The sequence below is a fragment of the Notamacropus eugenii genome, chromosome 3 (genome assembly GCF_028372415.1).
Source record: "Notamacropus eugenii isolate mMacEug1 chromosome 3, mMacEug1.pri_v2, whole genome shotgun sequence".
Taxonomy (NCBI): domain Eukaryota; kingdom Metazoa; phylum Chordata; class Mammalia; order Diprotodontia; family Macropodidae; genus Notamacropus; species Notamacropus eugenii.
The window spans coordinates 428,173,288-428,196,458 of record NC_092874.1 but is presented as its reverse complement, the minus strand read 5'-3'; the positions used below and the strand labels follow the sequence as shown (position 1 = coordinate 428,196,458).

Here is a 23,171-nt window from a genome sequence, read left to right as displayed (position 1 = left end):
TTTTTGTCTTGTGTCATTTTTTTTGTCCATTGATTAAGAATTCTTTCCTAGACCAAGCTGTGAAAAATACTTGTTCTCCCTTAATGTGTTTTCATATTATTAGCTTTCACATTCATATTGTGTATTTTGAGTTTATTTTGGTATATGGTATAAGATGTTGGTATAAATTTGATTTCTGCCAAGCAGTCTTCTAATTTTCCCCAACAGTTTTTTCAAATAGGGAGTTCTTTCCCAATCTAATTAAGTTCTCAGATTTATTAAACATTTAAGTATTTAATTCAGTTTCTGATTCTTCCTTGTTTCTCTTTTGCTGATCTACTTTTTAATTTTTTAAGCAGTACCAAATAAGGTTTCTAATCAATACCAAATAATCTTTACTCCTTCCTAAATAGCCTGCCTGTGAAGTCCTAAGATTTTTCCTTTTTACAAATTCCTAGGGCTTTCTTAAGTTCCTGGTTACTTTGGGTAGTTCCTAAAAAACAGACTTGCCATGAATTCTGAAGCCCATTCCCAAAGAGGAGCTCCCATAGTGCTTTAAGCAAGGGGCACATTTTGGAACCATATTAACAACTCACCTTTTTGTAGTCCTTTAAGTTTTGCAAAGTTCTTTCCACATAATAGCCCTATTAATCAGATAGTGCAAGCATTAACACCATTTAACATATGAAGAAACTGAGACTCCGAAGTAAGGTCACATAGCTAATAACTCTTGGAATTGAACTCAGTCTTTTTGACTGTATTAGTTCCCCTGCCACTACAGACTTCCTTATGTATAGGATTACTACTTTTAGGGGAAAAGCACTCATTTGTATTATAAAGTGATGGTATGTTTGCATTCATTTTATTTTATAATTAATCCTTTTCTACTCATCATCATCAATCATCATAATGAGTATTTATGTAGCACTTACTACATGCCAGGCCCTGGGCTAAGCACTTTATAAACAGTATCTCATTGGATCCTCACAACCACTCTGGGAAGTAGGTTCTTTTATTATTTCCATTTTACAGATGAGAAGACTGAGACAGAAGTTGCTCACAGTCACATAGCTAGTAAGTGTCTGAAGGTGGATTTTAAACCAGGTCTTCCTGACTCATGAAATAGTTAGCGAATAGGACAGTATTCTGTATAACAAAGTAAACTTATGACAGATATTTGACAGAGCAGGTGGTCAACACATGGTACTAATTACTCAAATATGTAGGACAGAAGAGGAAGTAGAAATGTATTTGTAACATCTGAGGATCATAGGATTACAGCTCTAAAACTAGAGGGGACTGTGGAGGTATGTAGATCATCTAGACCAAAGTTTCTCAAAAAGTGCTTCAAGGAACCCTTGAATACCCCAAGTTTGTGGAGGTTTTTTAATATTGTATTGTATGTAATAGGCAGTCAAATGAATAATTTTAGAGGATTTTGCTAGCAGTCTTCTGCCAAAGTTTTGTTTAAACTTAAGGATTTTAGTACTGTCGAAAAATTTAAGAAACAATGATCTCACCAAACTTCTTTTTACTGATTAGGAAAATAAGGTGCCTGAGGTTGCACAGGTAATCAAAGACAGGAATAGATTTAAATCTAGGGCCTTTGATCCAAATTCAACGAGCTGTTTTTGCTGCTACATTGATGAATGTCAGCAATAAATGAGTACCCAAAGAAGTGAGGGTTATTACAGCTAACAAAGTTGTTGTCAAAGAAGACAGCCACATCCTCCTATGGTCTTTTAGAGCCTATTAGCAAAATAATGTAGGACTAGGTAGACTGTGGACCTGACCCAATTTGGTAATCCTTGCATATCTAGTCTAGTGATAGATTATACATATATTCTTAAGGACCAATCTAGCTAAATTTAGAGAGGCATAGCACTCAGTTGTTTAGCTAAAGGTAATACCTATTTTAGTTAAGCAGCTCTCAACTATATATAAAATTGTTAAGTTCTTCATCACTGAATAAATGATAAAATCATAGATCCTTGAGGTGTATGTGTTTATATGTATAAATATATATGTATATGTATACATGTAAGCGCATTATATATATCAGTAATATTGGTTGATTGGCATAATAGGACGGTGATTGGGCACTCAGGGTCCTTCTCCCTACATCTTGCTTTAGGACTGCATATTGGGGAGCCTTTTATACTTACAGGGCAAATTCAGACAAGCTAGTTAGAACTCCACATGAGGTCGAGGCAAAAATCACTCTCCACACATCTGAACATTTCCATCTGAGAGCTCTGACCTGACTAATACCTCTCTTGAGCTTTACAAGAGGTATGTGTGGTGCTTGCTTCATCATATATATACACATATATATATATATATATATATACGTATACATATATGTATATACACACATACATACATATACATACATGTGTGTATATAGATATATAGATGTATCTATATATATATAATTTTTGCTCTTGATCCTGAGCTAGCATAACAATCTCAGTTCCTGTGCAGGAAACGATGGGAAAGCAGAGGTGCACTATCCAGTTGTATGTCATTTTAAAGAAATATTTCTGAATTAGGTATTAGGTTCTGAACCAGGCAACAGAGGGAAATCACTGACTTCTTTCTCTCTCCTTCATCTTGCTTTGCTTCCAGCGTGCGGATTTGGATGTATGGGTAAGCTCTGCTTTTCTCCTCTATCTTGGTTATTTCAAGTGGCTTGTTGTTATTCTATGCCTAAAGAAAGTTCCTGTCTCACACAGATGCAGGATTTTATTTTCTATCATTACTTTTTTAAAAGGTGTTCAGCTAGAAAATTGTGTCTTATTTCTTCCATAAAGGTTTTTCCATGTTGCCTTTGTATAGCTTACAGATATCGAAACTAAAACTGATGTGTCTTGTGCCTATGTCTATAGGTACATTGAAAAGTTTGCTATGGGATAAGGGCAGGAAATCTACTCATCCCTCAGGCAAGTACTCCCGTGCTGCTTTAATGAAATAAGCGTTAGGGACAGCAGTGTACTAGAAATACAGAATCTGAGGATAACAGAAGACCTCCGTGGCCATGTAATTTTGCCCATAGTGGAGAGTATAACACTCCTGACAGGTGGTCATCCAGTCTCTGCTTGAGGATGTCCAAGGAAGGGAACCCCGCCATCTTTTGAAGTCACCCTTTCCAATTTTATGAAGGTTTTTCCCCCCTGACATCAAGTTGAAATTTGCTTCTTTGCAGCTACTACCCCGCTGCTCTTAGTTCTGCCCCTTGTAGCCAAAGCAAACATAATCCCTTTTTCACATGTTGTTCTGTCATTTCAGGTGTGTCTGACTCTTCATGATCCCATATGGGGTTTGCCATATCCTTCTCGAGCTTATATTACAAATGAGTAACTGAGGCACACAGAGTGAAGTGACTTACTCAGGGTCATACAACTAGTATGTGTTTAAGGCAGGATTTGAACTGAGGAAGATGAGTCTTCCCGACTTCAGACCCAATACTGTATCCACTGTGCCACCTAGCCATATGATAGTCCTTCAGTTACTTGAAGATAGCTATCAGGTCCCACTTGAGTCTTTTCTTCTAGATAATTATGTCTGATTCTTCCAATCAATACTTATTTCATGGACTCAAACCTCTTCACCATTCTGTTTGCCCTTCCCTGGATTCTTTCCACTTTATCAATGTCCTTCTTAAATTATGGAACCTAGAACTGAAAGCAGTAATCCATCCCAATTAGGGCAGAGTACAGTTGTACTATCCCCTTCCTGTTTCTGGAAGTTATTCTTCTCATAATGCAGCCGAAGACGATGCTAGTTTTGGGGGGTTTTTTGGCCTCCATATCACATTGATTATTCCTTTTGAGCTTGTAATCTTTTTTCACATAAAATGCTATCTAACCATGACTCCCCTATTTTGTAGTTGTGATTTCTTTTGTATCTAAGTACAAGAGTTTATATTTATCCCTATAAAATTTCATCTTCTATTTAACCAAATGATTCTAATCTATCAAGCTAGATCTCTGAATCCTTATTGTCCATCCCTTGTGTCAGCTTTCCCTTAGTTTTGTGTCATTAGCAAATCTGATCAATCAGTCAGGTATTTATTAAGCATCTACTATACCATATATCTTTATCCAAGTTATTGACAATCAGTTACTGAGTGACTGGACATGTAGAATATCAAGAAGTTGCTCCCATTCTCTGGTCCTTTGTTTTCCACACCTGTATAATGAAGGGGTGGATGTTTTAAAGTCTCTCAGAGCCCTGAGATTCCATGGCTCTAGTCAGAAGAAGGGAATAGGGTGGATTTTGGGGGAAAGAAATGAAGGAAGGAGGGAAGGAAAGAAGGAAGAAGAAAAGAGAGGAGGAAGGAAGGATTTATTAAGTAATTTACTAAGAGCTAGGCACATTATAATCTCATCCTCACAACGACCCTGTGAAATAGATGCTATTCCCTCTACCCTCTTCATTTTACAGTTGAAAAAACTGAGGCTGAGAGAAGTTAAGTCACACAACTAGGCAGGATTTGCATCAGGATTTGAACTCAGATTTTACTGACTCTAGGTCCAGTGCCTCAGGAAGATCTATTTTGAATCCTTCTTCAGATACTAGCTGTCTGATCCTGGGCAATCACTTAGTGGCCAAATCTGTAAAATCAAAATAATAATAGCATCTCCCTCACAGGATTGTTGTGATCAGATGGAATAGCATTGTAAAGCAATTTATAAATCTTAAAGTGCTATATAAATTTTTGCTATTATTTTTATAAATTCAATTTTATTTTCAGCTTCCAATTCTCTCTCATACAACCCAGTGTGGATGCTTTGCCACTTCATTGTCTATGGTATCTTTTAGCAGGATGTGATTTCCTTTCTTATCTCTTTTAATTAGACCTGTTTTTGCTTTTGCTTTGTCTGAAATCAGGATTGCTACTCCTGCTTTTTTTTTACTTCACCTGAAGCAAAATATATTCTGCTCCAGCCTTTTACCTTTACTCTCTGTGTATCCCTCTGCTTCAGATGTGTTTCTTGTAAACAACATATTGTAGGATTCTCGTTTTGTTATTAGTTTATTTATTTAAGTTTTCAACATTAATTTCCACCAAATTTTGAGTTCCAAGTTTTCTTCCCATTTCTCCCCTCCCCCCACCCCAAAACACCGAGCATTCTAATTACCCCTATCACCAATCTGCCCTCCCTTCTAACCTCCCTCCCTTCCCTTATCTCCATCTTCTCTTTTGTCCTGTAGGGCAAGATAAATTTCTATACCCCATTACCTGTATTTCTTATTTCCCACTTGTATGCAAGAACAATACTCAACAGTTGTGCTTAAAACTTCGAGTTCCAACTTCTCTTCCTCCCTCCCTCCCCACCCATCCCGATTGGGAAGGCAAGCAATTCAATATAGGCCATAACTGTGTAGTTTTGCATATGACTTCCATAATAGTCATGTTGTGTAAGAGTAACTATATTTCCCTCCATCCTATCCTGCCCCCCATTTCTTCTATTCTCTCTTTTGACCTTGTCCCTCCCCAAAAGTGTTGACTTCTAATTGCTCCCTCCTCCCATTGCCCTCCCTTCCATCATCCCCCCTACCCTGCTTATCCCTTTCTCCCCCACTTTCCTGTATTGTAAGATAGGTTTTCATACCAAAATGAGTGTGCATTTTATTCCTTCCTTGAGTCGAATGTGATGAGAGTAAGCTGCATGTTTTCTCTATCACCTCCCCCCTTTTTCCCTCCACTGAAAAGTCTTTTACTTACCCGTTTTATGAGAGATAATTTGCCCCATTCCATTTCTCCCTTTCTCCTCCCAATATGTTCTTCTCTCACCCCTTAATTTCAATTTTTAAATATGATCCCATCCTATTCAACTCACCCTGTGCTCTCTGTCTGTGTGTGTGTATGTGTGTGTTGTGTGTGTGTGTAATCCCACCAAGTACCCAGATACCAAAAAAAGTTTCAAGAGTTACAAATATTGTATTTCCATGTGGGAATGTAAACAGTTCAACTTTAGTAAGTCCCTTATGATTTCTCTTTCCTCTTTACCTTTTCATGCTTCTCTTCATTCTTGTGTTTGAAAGTCAAATTTTCTTTTCAGCTCTGGTCTTTTTCATCAAGAATGCTTGAAAGTCCTCTATTTCATTGAAAGACCATTTTTTCCCCTGAAGTATTATACTCAATTTTGCTGGGTAGGTGATTCTTGGTTTTAGTCCTAGTTCCTTTGACTTCTGGAATATCTTATTCCATGCCCTTCAATCCCTTAATATTGAAGCTGCTAGATCTTGTGTTATCCTGATTGTATTTCCACAATATTCAAATTGTTTCTTTCTAGCTGCTTGCAATATTTTCTCTTTGACCTGGGAACTCTGAAATTTGGCTATAATGTTCCTAGGAGTTTCTCTTTTTGGATCTCTATCAGGAGGTGATAGGTGGATTCTTTCAGTATTTATTTTGCCCCCTAGTTCTAGAATCTCAGGGCAGTTTTCCTTGATAATTTCATGAAACATGATGTCTAGGCTCTTTTTTTGGTCATGGCTTTCAGGTAGTCCCATAATTTTTAAATTGTCTCTCCTGGATCTATCTATTTTCCAGGTCAGTTGTTTTTCCAATGAGATATTTCACATTATCTTCCATTTTTTCATTCTTTTGATTTTGCTTTGTGATTTCTTGGTTTCACATAAAGTCATTAGCCTCAATCTATTCCATTCTAATTTTGAAAGAACTATTTTCTTCAGTGAGCTTTTGAACCTCCTTTTCCACTTGGCTAATTCTGCTTTTGAAAGCATTCTTCTCCTCATTGGCTTTTTGAACCTCTTTTGCCGATTGAGTTAGCCTATTTTTAAAAGTGTTATTTCCTTCAGCATTTTTTTGGGTCTCCTTTAGCAAGTTGTTGACCTGCTTTTCATGATTTTCTTGCATCTCTCTCATTTCTCTTCCCAATTCTTCCTCCACCTCTCTTTCTTCATTTTCAAAGTCCTTTTTGAGCTCTTCCATGGCCTGAGACCACTGAATGTTTATTTTAGATGTTTGGGATACAGAAGCCTTGACTTTTATGTCTTTCCCTGATGGCAAGCGTTGTTCTTTCCCATCCGAAATGATGGGAGAAGATATCAGTACACCAAGAAAGTAACCTTCTATAGTCTTATTTTTTTCCCCTTTTTTGGGCATTTTCCCAACCAGTTACTTGACTTTTGGGTCCATTGTCAAGAGTAGGGTATACTGGCAGAGCTCCAGCCCAGGGTAAGAGACCAGCAGAGCTGAGCAAGTGACAGCCACTTAGCACCAGATATCAGGCACAGCAGCTCCTGAAACTTTCAGCCCACAGATTAAGTCACCTACTTGAACTTCTAGGAGCCAGGATGGCTAAGTGATCAGTAAATGCTCTCTTCTCCCCCCTTAATGACCTTGAAAGAACCATAAAATGTTTCCCCAGAAAAATCCTGGATCAGCGGGAAAAGCAGAGGGGGCAAATAGTCTCATAACACCTGAGGCTAGGAAAATAGCTAAGGGGGGATTCCTCCTACTGTGTCAGAGGCAAACCAGAAGGAAAGGGAACCCAGGGCAGAGGAAACTTGCATTAGGACCCAGGCAAGCCTCAGCGCCAGGAGAGGAGCCCTACAAGGGGTGGAAACTCACACTGGGATCTAGGCATACCTCAGCACTCCAGGGGAAAAGGAAAAAAATAGGGCAGCTGTGATCACCATCCCCTGAGCTTGCCTTTGCCTCAGTTCAGCTGAGGAGATCTCCCGTGACCAGACCACCCCTCCCCCACACTTAACAAGCTAACCCCAGGGCTGATGGGGAAACACAAAACAAAAACCTGCTCTTAGCTTTTTCACACAAGTCAGCTTAACACCAAGTTCTGCAGCTTCTAACTGAAAGAACCAGAAGCCACAACACACAATCATCATCACGAATGAGAAAAAGCAAAGAAGGGCAAAAAACCCATAGAATCTTTCTGTGGGGACAAAAACCAAAACACAAATACCAAAGAGGTCAGTAGTGAGACTGTACTTCCATCTGAAACTTCAGAAGGGACTATGACCTGCTCGTATGCACAAATAGCTCTCCTGGAACAGCTGAAGAAGAAAATAGAAGAAAAACTGCCCAGTGATTTTAGAAGTATAAAAAAAAGAATTCACGGATGAGAACATCTCTTTGAAAAGGAAAATTGAACAAATGGAAAAGGAAGTACAAAAATTAACTGGAGAAAATGACTCCTTAAAAGGAAAAATTGGACAGTTGGAAAAGGAGATACAAAAGTTAACTGAAGAAAACAATTTGATAAATTAGAATTGGGCAAGTAGAAACTAATGACTCTATGAGGCAGCAAGAATCAGTTAAACAGAATCTAAAGAATTAAAAGATAGAAGAAAATGTAAAATATCTAATTGGAAAAACAATGGACCTGAAAAATAGATCCAGGACAGAAAATTTGAGAATTATTGGCCTGCCAGAAAGCCACAATGAAAAAGAGTATGGACAACATCTTCCAGGAAATCATCAAGGAAAACTCCCCAGAAGTGCTAGATCCAGAGGGCAAAATAGTCATTGAATGAATCCACCGTTCACCTCCCGAAAGGGATCCCAAACTCAAAACCCCAAGAAATATCGTCGCCAAATTCCAGAACTATCAAGTGAAGGAGAAAATACTACAGGCAGCCAGAAGAAACCATTCAAATATCAAGGATCTACAGTCAGGATCACACAGGACCTTGCAGCTTCTACATTAAAAGATCGAAGGAATTGGAATCCAATATTCTGTAAGGCAAAGGAGTTAGGACCACAACCAAGGATCAACTACCTAGCAAAGTCCAGCATAACATTTCGGGCAAGGAGATGGTCATTCAACGAAGTAAGGTATTTCCAGACCTTCCTGACAAAAACACCAGAACTTAATAGAAAATTCGATCTTCAAATACAGATCTCAGGAGAGGCATAAAAAGATAAATGGGAAGAAAGAAACTTATTACTCAATTTGGGCAAACTGTTTACCTCCCTATAAGGGAAGATGACAGCTGTTAATCTTGAAAATTGTGCATCTATTATGAAACATAAAAGAGATATACATAGAGGGAACAGGTATAAAGTAAATGATGTCATGTTAAAAATATGATAAAAGTATGTGAAGGGACTGTGACAGGAGGTGTGAATAGGAGGAAACAGAAAATGGTAAATTACGTCACAGGAAGAAGTACAAAATTATAGTAGAGGGAAAGAGGGGAGGGAGATGAGCATTGTTTGAGAGGTTCTCTCATCTGACTTGGTTCAAGGAGGGGACAATAATCTGAAGTAGATAATCCTAACTAGCTCTATAGGCAGTAGGAGGGGAAGGGAGAAGAAAGGGGAGGGAAGGTAAAAGGGAGGGAAAAAACAGTAAGGGTAAAAGGAAGTAAAAGGGAGGGGGGCTAAAAGAAGGAAGGGAAGGCTGCAGGAGGTGGTGGTGAAAAGTGAAAACTATTGAGGAGGGGAAGGGAGACAGGAGAGCTGAAAGCACAAATGGTGGAAAAGAGGATGGACGGATATACACAGATTGTAATCATAACTGTGAATGTGAATGGAATGAACTCTCCCATAAAACGGAGACAGATAGCAGAATGGATTAAAAGCCATAATCCAACAATATGTTGTTTACAAGAAACACATTTGAAACGGGGGGATACACACAGGCTAAAGGTCAAAGTTTGGAGCAGAATATATTGTGCTTCAGCTGATGTAAGAAAAGCAGGAGTAGCAATCCTAATCTCAGACAAAGCAAAAGCAGAAATAAATCTAATCAAAAGAGATAAGGATGGAAACTATATCCTGCTAAAAGGCACCATAGACAATGAGCAATATCATTACTAAACATGTATGCTCCAAGTGGTATAGCATCCAAATTCTCAGGGGAGAAGATGGGGCAGTTGAAGGAAGAAATTGACAGCAAAAGTATACTAGTGGGGGACTTCAACCTCCCCCTCTCTGAACTTGATAAATTTAACCTCAAGATATACAAGAAAGAGGTTAAGGAGGTAAATAAAACTCTGGATAAGGTAGATATGATAGATCTCTGGAGAAAATTGAATGGAAATAGAAAGGAATATCTTTTTCTCAGTGGTACATGGCACATATACAAAAATTGACCATGTACTAGGACGTAAAAAACCTCACAATCCAGTGCAGAAAGGCAGAGATAATCAATGCATCCTTCTCAGATCATAATGCAATAAAAATTATATGTAATAAAAGGCCATAGAAAGATAAACCAAAAATCAATTGGAAACTAAATAATCTAATCCTAAAGAAGGAGTGGGTTAAAGAAGAAATCATAGAAATAATCAACAACTTCATTCAAGAGAATGACAATAATGAGACAACCCACCAAATCTTATGGGATACTGTAAAAGCAGTTCTTAGGGGAAGTTTTATATCTTTGAATGCCTACATAAATAAAGTAGAGAAAGAGGAGATCAATGACTTGGGCATGCAGGTGACAAAGCTGGAAAAAAGAACAAATTGAAAATCCCCAAGTAAATATCAAATTAGAAATACTGAAAACCAAAGGAGAGATTAATAAAATTGAAATTAAGAAAACTATTGAATTAATAAATAAAACCAATAGTTGGTTTCATGAAAAAAAACTAATAAAATTGATAAACCTTTGGTCAATTTGATTAAGAAAAGAAAAGAAAATCAAATTACTGATATCAAAAATGAAAGGGGTGAACTCACCTCCAATGAGGAGAAAATTAAAACAATAATTAGAAACTACTATGCCCAAATTTATGCCCACAAATTCTGTAATCTAAATGAGGTGGATGAGTATTTTAAAAAATACAAATTGCCCAGATTAACAGAAGAGGAAGTTGAATACTTAAACAACCCCATCTCAGAAAAAGAAATTGAACAAGCCACCAACAAACTCCCTAGGAAAAAATCTCCACAGCCAGATGGATTTACAAGTGAATTCTATCAAACATTTAAAGAACAGCTAATTCCTATACTATATAGACTATTTTTGAAAATTAGGGAAGAAGGAGTCCTCTCAAATTCTTTCTCTGATACAAATATGGTTTTGATACCTAAACCAGGGAGAGACAAAACAGAAAAAGAAAATTATAGACCAATTTCTCTAACGAATATAGATGCTAAAATTTTAAATAAGATTTTAGCAAAATGAATACAGCATCTTATCATGAGAATAATACATTATGATCACGTAGGATTCATTCCAGGAATGCAGGGCTGGTTCAATATTAGGAAAACCATTAGCATTATCAATCATATCAACAACAAAACTAACAAAAACCACATGATTATCTCAATACATGCAGAAAAAGCTTTTGACAAAATACAACACCCATTTCTATTAAAAACACTAGAGAACATAGGAATAAAGGGAACTTTCCATAAAATAATAAGCAGTATCTACCTAAAACCTTCAGCAAGCATTTTATGCAATGGAGATAAGCCAGATGCATTTCCAATAAGATCGGGGGTGAAACAAGAATGTCCATTATCACCACTATTATTCAATATGGTACTAGAAATGTTAGCTGTAGCAATTAGACAAGATAAAGAAATTGAAGGAATAAGAATAGGCAAAGAAGAAACTTAAGTTATCACTCTTTGCAGATGATATGATGATATACCTAGAGAATCCCAGAGATTCAAGTAAAAAACTACTTGAAATAATAAGCAACTTTGGCAAAGTTGCAGGTTACAAAATAAACCCACACAAATCTTCTGCATTCCTATATATTAGCAACAAAGTCCAACCCCAAGAGATAGAAAGAGAAATCCCATTTAAAGCTGTCAAATACTTGGGAGTTTACCTGCCAAAACAAACCCAGGGACTATATGAACACGATTACAAGACACTTTTTGCACAAATAAAGTCAGATCTAAGTAAGTGGAAAAACATCAGTTGCTCATGGGTAGGCCAAGCCATTATAATAAAAATGACAATTCACCTAAATTAATTTACTTATTTAGTGCCATACTAATTAAACTATCAGATAATTATTTTCTAGAGCTGGATAAAATAATATCAAAATTCATCTGGAAGAACAAAAGGTCCAGAATGCCAAAGAGACTAATGAAAAGAAATGCTAGGGAATGTGGCCTACTGCTACCAGATCTCAAATTGTATTATAAAACAGCAATTATCAAAACCAGTTGGTACTGGCTAAGAAACAGAAAGGTAAACAAGTAGAATAGACTAGGCACTCAAGACACAGTAGGCAAGGAATATAGCAACCTCCTGTTTGATAAACCCAAGAACCCCAGCTTCTGGGATAAGAACTAACTGTTCAAGTGTGGCGGAAAGTAGGCATAGACCCATGCCTGACACTGTACACAAGAATAAAGTCCAAATAGGTACACGATCTAGGTATAAAGATTGATATCATGGACAAACTGGAAGAGCAAGGAATAGTGTATTTATCAGATTTATGGAGAAGGGAAGAATTTTTGACTAAAGAAGAGATAGAAAGCATTATAAAATGCAAGATGGATAATTTTGATTACATTAAACTGAAAAGTTTTTGTACAACCAAACCCAATGCCACCAAAATTCGGAGGGATGTAGTAAATTGGGAGAGAATTTTTACAGCTAATCTCGGGGATAAAGGCCTCATTTCTAGAATATATAGAGAACTGAGTCAAATGTACAATACAAGTCATTCCCCAATTGATAAATGGTCAAAGGATATGAACAGGCAGTTTTCAGAGGAAGAAATTAAAGCTATCTATAGTCATATGAAAAATGCTCTAAATCACTTTTGATTAGAGAGATGCAAATCAGAACAACTCTGAGGTACCACATCACACCTATTAGATTGGCAAACATGACAGAACAAGAAATTGATAAATGTTAGAGAGGATGTGGGAGAGTTGGAACACTAATTCATTGTTGATGGAACTGTGAGCTCATCCAACCATTCTGGAGAGCAATTTGGAACTATGCCCAAAGGGCTACAAAAATGTGCATACCCTTTGACCCAGCAATATTGCTACTAGGACTGTATCCCCAAGAGATCATAAAAATGGGAAAGGGTCCCACATGTACAAAAATATTTATAGCAGCACTCTTTGTAGTTGCCAAAAACTGGAAATCAAGGGGATGCCCATCAACTGGGGAGTGGCTGAATAAATTATGGTATATGAATGTAATGGAGTACTATTGTGCCATAAGAAATGATGAACAAGAAGACTTCAGGGAGGCCTGGAAAGACTTATATGATCTGATGCTGAGTGAAAGGAGCAGAACCAGGAGAACTTTGTGCACAGCAATGACCACAGTGTGTGAGAGTTTTTTCTGGTAGACTTGGAACTTCATAATAACGCAAGAACTTAAAAAAAAAAATTCCCTATGGTCTTCTAAGGCAAAATGCCTTCCATGCTCAGAGAAAGAACTATGGAATTCATTTGCAGAATGTGGCAGATCATTTTTGTGTGTATGTGTGTGTGTGTGTGTTATGTTTTGATTTGTTATGTGATTTCTTCCATTTATTTTAGTTCGTCTACACAGCATGACTAGTGAAAATGTATTCAGTAGGAAAGTATATGTAGATCCTATATAGAATTGTATGCCATCTTGGGGAGGAGGGTGGTGGAGGGTAGGTAGGGGGGAAAAAAATCTAAGTTTTATGGTAGTGATTGTAGAACATTAAAAACAAAAAAAAATTTTTTTAAAGTAGGAGATACTCTGGGGATCTGTAAGATCTCAGTTCCTCCAAGGTGGCACATTCAAGTGTGTACACTGGTCTGGGAGCAGAGATTTTTGTGCCCAGAATCTTAGTAGACTTTCCTCTTCACAACCACCTCACCTCCAGTTCTGCCAAGAAAGCACTGGTGGCTGAGATTCAGATGAGCTGCAGGGGCAGGGCTGCCATTCAGTGTGAGATAAAGATCAGCTGCTGCAGGGTTTCTAAGGGCTGAGGTTAGAATCAGCTGCTCAGTGCCCCCAGGGGTTTTATGATCCAACAATGGATGCAGGCTGCTGTAGGGGCTGCTATGGGCACTGCTGCAGCCTGCCAGATGTGGCCTCTGTGGCCACTACCTGAGACCAGAGCTATGGGAAGGCCCTTCTCCCTTCTTGGCCAGCTGAAAAAACGCTGTCACTGACCTTTGGCACCTGTGGGTTGAGGAATCTGCAAACCGCTGCTACTGCACCTGGGGATTCTGCCTCCAAGGCCTGCTTGCCTCCTCCTCCCAGAGCTGTGTCACGTGGCCAAGGCTGGGCTGGGCTCTGCTCCGTGTCCTGTGCGACAGACGTTTCCCGTCAGCCTTTCAGGTCACCCTGGGCTGGAAATCTCCTCCACTCTATTGTTCTCCACTTCTGCTGCTCTAGAATTTGTTGAGAGTCTTTCTTTACAGGTATTTTATGGGCTGTGTGGGAAGAGCTAGTATATGTATGTCTTTCTACTCCACCATCTTGGCTCCTCCCCCCCAATTCTAATTTTTAAGAAATTATTTTCTTAGATTAACTTTTGTATCTAGTTTTCTATTTGGCCAATTCTGCATTTTAAGAAGTTGTATTCTTCAGTGTACTTTTTTTTTTCCATTTGGCCAATTGTATTTTTTAAGGAATTGTTTTCTACAATCAGTTTTTGTTCTTCTTTTCCTTTTTGTTCTATCTCTTCCAAACCTCTCATTTTCTCAGTTTTTCTTCTACCTCTCTTATTTGACTTTTAAAATCCTTCTTGAGTGCTTTCAATAAGGCTTTTTGGGCTTGAGACCAGTTCATATTCCCCTTTTAGGTTTGAGTGTGAGTATATTGACAATGTTGTCCTCTTCTGAATTTGTTTTGATCTTCCCTGTCCCCATAGAAGGAATCTGTGGTCATTGTCTGTTTCTGTTTTTTGCTCACGATATTTGCCTATTTCCTGGCATTTAAAGTTGAGCTTTCCTGCTGAAGCACAGGGGCCACTGTCCCAAGCTGCTTGTGCTGGGGGTCAGAGGCCTAGTCACTGGATTTGTGTGCTGGGGCCTCAGATGTTGGCAGCTAGGGACTCTAGGGGTCTGGAAGCTTACCTGGTGCTGAACTGAGCTCCTAGTGCTGGTGGCTGGTGTGTACTGAGGCAAGGTAAGGTCCTTCTGTATTTCCCAGGGCTACACTGAAACTCTTGGGGTGGGAGCGGGAGGTCTGGTCTCTAGAGGACTGCTCACTTGGTCTACACTGAAACACAGGGAGGTTCAATTGCTGGAAGACATCTGCCCAAGGTTTGGCTGCTAAAGGATGTCTGCCTGCAAGCTCATATGGTGGTTCTCCAAGCTAGAGTTTGCTAGTTTCCCTGTCTGTGTCAAGGCCAAGGTGGAGGGGGCATTAGGGGTAGGGGTTGGCTGGTATTGGTACTTGCCTGCTCTACCATCTTGGAGGCTCAGGGTCTCCTGCTGGTTTGTTGAGGAGGGGCTTGCTGCTGGCTTGCCTCCTGTCCTGAACTGGTCTCCTTCCACCAGAGTGAGAGGGACCTTTTCTGTTAATCTCTCAGGCCTCCTGGGCTAATAAAAGACTGCTGTGCCCTGGCTTTCTGCTGCCTCTGCTGTTCCAGGATTTTTCTTGGGGTGATATTTTCTGAGTTTTTAGAAATCAATAAGGGAGAGTAAGAACTAATTACTGCTTGCTTTATCATCTTGGATCCCAGAAGTCTCAATGTTGTGATTTAGAACATTTTCCCATACATGGATAGATAGATAGATAGATAGATAGATAGATAGATAGATAGATAGATACATACATACATACATACATACATACATACATACATACATACATACATACATACTTTGGAATTTTCTTCTGAAAACTACTTATTTATATCCTCTGACCATTTTATTAATTAAGGAATGGTTCTTATTCTTATAAATTTGAATCATTTCTCTGTGTTATATATTGTAGAAATGAGACCTTTATTAGGAAAACTTGCTGCAAAGATGTTTTCCTCAATTTCCTGCTTTTCTCATTTTAACTTCATTCATTTTGTTTGTGCAAATCTTTCTAATTTTATATAATCAAAATTGTCCATTTATCCATCATGTCCAAATTATGCATTCATTTGGCATGTGTCATGATGTTGGTCTCTGCCAGACTGTCTTCTAGTTTTCCCAACAGTTTTTGTCAAATAGTTCTTGCCCCAAGAACTCTTTGGGTTTATCAAAAACTAGGCTGCTGTGGTCATTTGCTTCTATATATTATGTCCTTAATCTTTCCCACTGATTGACCTCTCTATTACTTACCCTGTACCAAATTGTCTTGGTGATTATGGCTACATAGTATAGTATGAGATCTGGTACTGCTAAGCCTCCTTCCCATTTTTTTCATTAATTCCTTTTATTTTTTTTTATCTGTTGTTCCTGCAGATGATTTTTTGTATTATCTTTTTTTCCTAGCTCTCTAAAGTAATCCTTTGGTAGTCTGATTGATATGACATTGAATAAGTAAATTAATTTAGGTAATACTGTCATTTTTATCATATTGGCTTGGTGCACCCATGAGCAATTAATATTTCTCCAATTATTTAAATCTCTATTTGTGTAAAGAATGTTTTGTAATTGATTTCATATACAGACAGTTCTTACTTTATGTAAATTTGTATTTTGTAAATTCTACTTTCTGTAAAGAATTCTGATTTCTTTCTTCATTTCCCCCTCAAAACAAAAAACACCTGTATTAACCTTACTATACAGTAGTGTATTGTCTCTCTATGCTCCTACCCCTTGGCTCAGTGCTTCACAGTTTCCCCACCTCCTTCTCGCCTCCAACCCCGCCCCCGCTGCCCCAAAGCCAGCAACAACAAGTGAAAGCCACAGCTGGTGGTGGATGGTGGCTTGACTTGAGACCTCCTCCGAAAGAGGAGACCTTTACCCCATGCTGCCCACCCATATTCAGGCCATGCTTGTCTTCAGTCCCTCAGTGTTAGGATATGGCATGACTGTCTCTGGCCCCCACAGGTGACCCATCTTCTGTGTGTGTGTGGCCTTCATGTGCCTTCTCCAATGTGCTCTCCCTCTCAGTTCTGGTCAGGCTCCAACATGGCTGGCCATGCCCTATGTATGAACAAAAAAGCCTTCTGCTCTTCCTTTCTCTGTTCCTGGCCCCCATGTGTCCTTGAACCATGTGCTGGCATTTTCCCTCTACAGTGCACAGCCTCCTTCTTACCTCTTGCCCTTCCTTCCCCACTTCCAAAAGGCAAAATTCACGTTACCTAAAAATCACTTTATATATAGGTCTACTGAACAATCCTCTTATGTACAGTGAGAACTGTTTGTAGTTACTGTGTATTGACAGGTTGACTCCCAAGTACTTTATGCTATCTGTAGTTATTTTAAATGGAATTACTCTTTCATCTCTTCCTCCTGCATTTTGTTGTTAATATACAGCAATATTGATGATTTGTATGGATTTATTTTGTATCTGGCAACTTTATTAAAGTTGTTAATTGTTTCAGTTAGTATTTTAGTTGACTCTCTGGGGTTCTCTAAGTGAATTCTCATCTCATCTGCAAAAAGGTGAGAATAGTGTTTCCTCTTTGCCTGTAATTTTCTGTCAGTTTCTTTTCCTTGTCTTATTTCTATAGCTTACATTTCCTGCACTGTTTTGAATAGTAATAGTGATAATGGACATCCGTGTTTTACCCCTGATCCCATCGAAAAGGCCTCTAAGTTTATCTCCATTAGAGAAAAGGATGGCTCTTGGTTTTAGGTAGATATTAAAGAACCATCTATTTTCCTGCTTTCTAAAGTTTTTAACAGCTATGGATGTTGTTATTACTTCATCAGTTGACATAATCATGTTTTTCATTTTTTATTAATATGGTCAGTTATATTTGTTGTTTTCTTAATATTGATTTAGCTCTGCACTCTTGGTGTAAATGCAGCCTGTTTGTAGTAGATAATCTTTGTCACACGTTGCTGTAGTTTCCTGGCTGATATTTTAGTTTGGAGTTTCATATCCGTTTGTTTCCTCGTTGGTGATATTGGTCTGTAGTTGTCTTTCTCTTCTTTGAGTCTCTCTAGGTTAGATATCAAGATCATGTTTGAGAATCTGATAGGACCCCTTCTTTTCTTCTGAACAGTTTATGTTGCATTGGATTTAATTCCTTAAATGTTTGATAGAATTAGCTTGTAAATCCATTTGGTCCTCTTTAGGGGATGGGGTGGGAAGTAGTTCCTTTATAACATTCCCTTTCTTTTTTTAAGATAGTATTATTTAATTACTCTGTTTTTTTCTTCTGTTCATCTGGGAAATGTATTATTTTTGTAAACATTTATTTAATTTAGATTATCAGTTTTACTGCCATACAATTGAATGAAATGGCCCCTAATTTTATTTCTCCAGTCAGGCTTTTGCCTTCTGGACTATCATATTCCCAGCGTTCACTTCCTTTATAATGGTAGCTGCTAAGTCATATGTGATTTTGACTCTGACTTCTTAGGACTTGACTCCTTTTTGTCTCCTTGCAATATTTTTTAATTGGCCTGAGAGCTCTAGATTTGGACTATAATGTTTTTGTAAGTTTTCAGTGGATTGATAATGTACTCAGCCACTGTTAGACTGCTAGAAGGTTCTTTAGGTTCAGAGTGACTGAATTTTAGGTTCTTCTTTTGTCTAGTATTCCTACTGCTGCTGGCTTCTGACTGGGCTAGAGGCTAGAATTGAGTCCTGCTCTGCTCCTGAGTTTAAAGTCACATACCTACTCTTTGCTTCTGAATTTTTCCTTGCCCAGTAAAGAGCTAAGGCCTACAGTCCATCATGCTACCCCTATGCACATTTCCTTAGTCTGCTCTGGATCTGTGCCTCTGGGCCTGTGTAGTAACAGAGCTGCCAGATAACACCCATTCTTATACGCTGTGCTAGGTTAGGAACTCCTGGGATCTCTTCCTGCCCAGGGCCTTAGCCCTCTTTCATTCTCTGGGTACTGCAATGATCTTTATAGCCCCATATTCCTGGAAGGGCCTGGTCCCCAATGTGGACAGACATCTTAATCTGTCTTCGTAAGCCAACCTGGGCTAGAAAAATGACTCACTATGATTTTTTTTTTTATTCCATTTCCTGATTAGAATTCAATCTGAAGTTTTTTAGATCTTTGTGGAGGAGTTGTGGTGAGACAACTGGACTGTACTTCCTTCTACTCTGCCTTTGTGAGTCTACTTCATTATTGTTATGGCCCTGAAACTCACTCTTACCTATATTAGCTGCCCAGGCAGTTGGATAAGATGATCTTCAAAGTGCCTCATTCTTTGATTCCAAATGTTGAATGGGATATTAATGGCCCCCAGATACAGAGTAACACTTGGCGAGTTGTATGAGGACAACCTTATGTAGGTTATATGGGGCCCATTTGGAACTCCATGATTGCCTCTTTTATACCCATCCAAATTGTCCTCAGCCTCTCCCATTGTTCTCTTTTAATAGTATTTGCCACTGTTTTTGGCATTCACCGTGCAAGAAGACAACAAAAGGAAGTTGTGTAGTGTAAAAAAAAATGCTGGGTTTAGAATTAAAAGTTTCTGGGCCTGAATCCTAGCTCTGTCACTTACTAGTTATATGAATTTGTACATGTCACTTCCTCTCTGGGCTGAGGTCTTCTCATTTGTAAAATGTGGAAGGTGAAACCCCTTCTCACCCTTAATAGGAGGACCTTTGTGGAGTGTTGGCTCTTAATTACCCACAGATAGGGGTAGAGTAGAATGCAGGGTAAACTATTGTGTGTTTAATTTTTAATTCGAATCTCTTAGTAGCCAAGATGAGTTTGAAAATAGAGTGGTAGCATCGTGACAGTATTGTTTTTACTTTAAAGACTACATAGAGTAGTCTTGTAGTATGACTTAGAATGATACTGTATTGGGGATGAAGAAAAGGATGTCAGTGAATTGAGTTGGATTCACAGCTTTTGACTAATTAGTGACTTGGTTGTTAATTGCAACTTCTAGTTCGACCTTTTTCTATTATGAACCCCTTTAACAATATATGGACCCCTTCTCAGAATACTATTTTAAAATATGTAAAATAAAATACATAGAATGATGAAGAAAACCAATTATATTAAATACATTTATCAAAATATTTAAAAGCAAGTTCACAGATCCAAGGTTAAGAATTTCTTCTCTGCAACCTTGATTTCCCAGTTTATAAAGAAGGGATGTCTACACTTGTTACTTTACCCAGTTCTTGGAATTTTTGTGGGGAAGGACGTCTGAAAAGAAATTAGAGCCCTAGGATAAGGTGCTAGACAAATACAAAGCTTAATTATACTATTTGGATTTCACATTGCCTACTTTCTCTTTCGCTTGTCCTTTTATTACTAGAGACACATATATGAAAATAGGATCTCAGTTGCCTAGGAGGCCATCTGCTTCTGTATTCTCCCACACCTGAAGCCTCTGTCCTTTTTGACATCACCACCACATTTATTGACATGGTTTAAGAGGGCTTAAAATTGTAGCCAATGACTTGGAGGTGGGAACAAAGCAGCAGGAACAAACAAAAACCTTTACATAAGGCCTGTTTAATGTTGCTGGCTGTGATAATAAAAAAAAAAATGGAGATTGTAGAGAAAACCTGTAATATTTCAGCAGAAGGGCTTGAAATAGAGTTTTTTAAAAAAAATTTCTGAGACATCAATGACACTTAGGAAACGTACACCAAATTTAGTAGTAACAGGGATGCCATCTGATAGGCACACAAGTTCTCTGCAGTGAGTTCACAAGCCACTGACTCTTTTCATGGCAAAAGCTGAAAATTGCAGAGGCTGAGGCACAAGCTTCTGGTGAAGGGGATTCCTCATGGTTTTTTGGTGTTGATCTTCACTGGTCACTTTGGAAGCCAGGACACTGGTCAGGGACCGGTATTTGGCTCTGTGTTTTGATTTTCTTCTCCTGAAACTTGCAGCTATGGATTCCATCACAGGAATTGATGGATGGTGATGCTGCAGCTCTTTATCACCATTGACCACCTGCAACCTGAGTGGCTCCTGTGCTGATCGCAGTATTTGATGCTGCCAACCCTAGGTGCTCATGTGAACTATTCATTGTATATAAGGTGCACGCTCAGTTAATTTCCTACCATTTCTCTTTTTAACTGCTCCTGAGTAGTGTATCCAGCAGTTGGGATTCATTCTTGATGATTGTCTGGCACTTTTCTTCAAAGGAAATCCAAGTGCTTAACAGGCATTATTTCATTTATCCTCACAATATCCAAGTGAAATAGAGGATAGGGAATATAAGTCTTCATTTTGTAAATGGGTAACTAAGAAGGCGTAGATGAGTTTATTTGTAGAATAGAGAAGAGAACACAGCCTTTAATTACTACAACCACTGGGCAGTTTTCCCAAAAGACCATCTGAGGATTCAAGGGAAGGAGAGATGAGTATTATCCACTGTGGTTTTTCCATGTGGGAACATGGAATGATATTTTGGGCTATATGGGAATCAAGAGTTAGAATGATAAAGCATTAAGAGAAACATTTGTAAGGCAGTTATTGCTTGATGTATAGACATGAAACGAATTGAAGTCTACACATAGCACTAAGGAAAAGAAAAATGAGAGAAAGGGAGGTACAGCTATAAATATCTTTCCCTTGGGAAAGTTACAGATGGCTTCAGAACTTTGTTCTAAGTGTCAGGACTGAGTTCTGTCATTGTAGCCATTAGATGTTTAAGTTATCAAGGGGTTACCTACCATCTGCAACATCCCGTTGTTCATTTTTGTTGCTATCTTACTCTTTAGCTTGTAAACCTTACCTGCCCCAACCCATTATGAGTGGAGCTTCAGAGAAATTTGGTTTTTAAGTGTCATTTTCTTTCTTGACTGTTAGTTTTGGGCCAGAAAATTACAGATCTAGAGCCATGGGAGATATTTTGATCCTGGCTGCTTAATTGTATTGGACCAGCCTCTCTGCTGATTGCAGTAGGGATGCCTCGATATAGATTAGCTGTGCTTGCATTCTTGGGAAGCAGCCTCTGAGTAGTACCTTGACAATAATGCCTATGGGAAATCTTGCCTGGCCTCCAGGATCCTGAGGGTGTTACTGTCTTGATTTAGCTTTTCTGCAGTGTTACCTTCCAGAGGTAACAGAAATATTACAAAATATCCAGAGATATTCCAGAAACCCTTTCAGCACTTTTTAGATCTTTCACAACCACCAGAGGCAGCAGGTTAGTAATATTCTTCCGATTCTACTGGCAATAAATGAATGAACAGATAGATAGGTAGATAGATACATAGATACATAGATATATAAAGACAAGTAAGCAGCTTTCTCAAGTGCAGGTCACCTGTCACCTCCAAGGTAGCACCAACCCTAGAATTCAGCTCTCAAGTTTCCGTCCTGTTGCCATGCTACACTGGTACTTTCCCTCTTAGCAATACTTCCATTTCTTTCTGCCAGTGCTGTATTATAGTTGGGTATTATTATATGGTCAACAATTTCATTGATAAACCTCACTGCTGATTATCCAATGAGATCCGTTCACCTCATATAGAAGATTACCACACATGCACACCTACCCCTATATGTACTATACACATTTTTTACACAGGTACTTTTTGGCTAGTATTTCTACTTGGTATTTTACAAATGGATTTATAAATAGGTTGCTTTACACACTTGATCTTGAAAAGGAAGTGGGCTTTCTGAGGCTCTCAGAGCACAGAAAACCTTCCCCCAGTTTGGAGTGCTTTGTTATCACAGAGCTAAAGCCCTTTAGAAGAATAAATAATCAAATAGTCCAGAGCAAAAGATAAGGTATGCATGAGAAAGCCTGGGTGCTGGGATCCAGGTATAGTTGAAACAAGAAGTACCTTGTCCCATAGATCCCTGAAGACAGGGTGGAGAATTGTGGATGAATCAGAAAAACGTCTTTAGTGTTACCCATGAGTTGTCGTCTTCCAGATAATCATGCTGTTCCTCAGAACTGGAGATGATCATCTGTCAAGGATGCAGTAGCTAGGGGCAAGGGAGAGGGAAGGTGGATGGAGGAAGGAAATTCTTGCCCAGGTAAAGTGTAGGATGAACTCTAAGGTCATTGTTAACCATGAGCTTCTAGGATCCTGTTTTTAGTAGAGTAGACCAAACCTTCTAGTCTTAAAACTTGAAAAAGATTTACTAAAATTTTAATCAGGTAGTTGGTTAAACCAAAAGAAATAGATCATGAAGGAAGCATTTCCCTCCCATCCTTTTAAGACCGTAGCCAGAAATGTGGCATTTTAAGCTTCATTACTGGAACTTTAAACAGATAT

General features: G+C 38.5%; 1 protein-coding gene across 7 annotated transcripts in view; it reads left to right on the top strand.

The window, feature by feature from the left end:
* Positions 1–23,171, top strand: part of CHCHD6 (coiled-coil-helix-coiled-coil-helix domain containing 6) — a 323,428-nt gene that overhangs the window by 139,547 nt on the left and 160,710 nt on the right. The gene's annotated exons all lie outside the window — the stretch shown is intronic.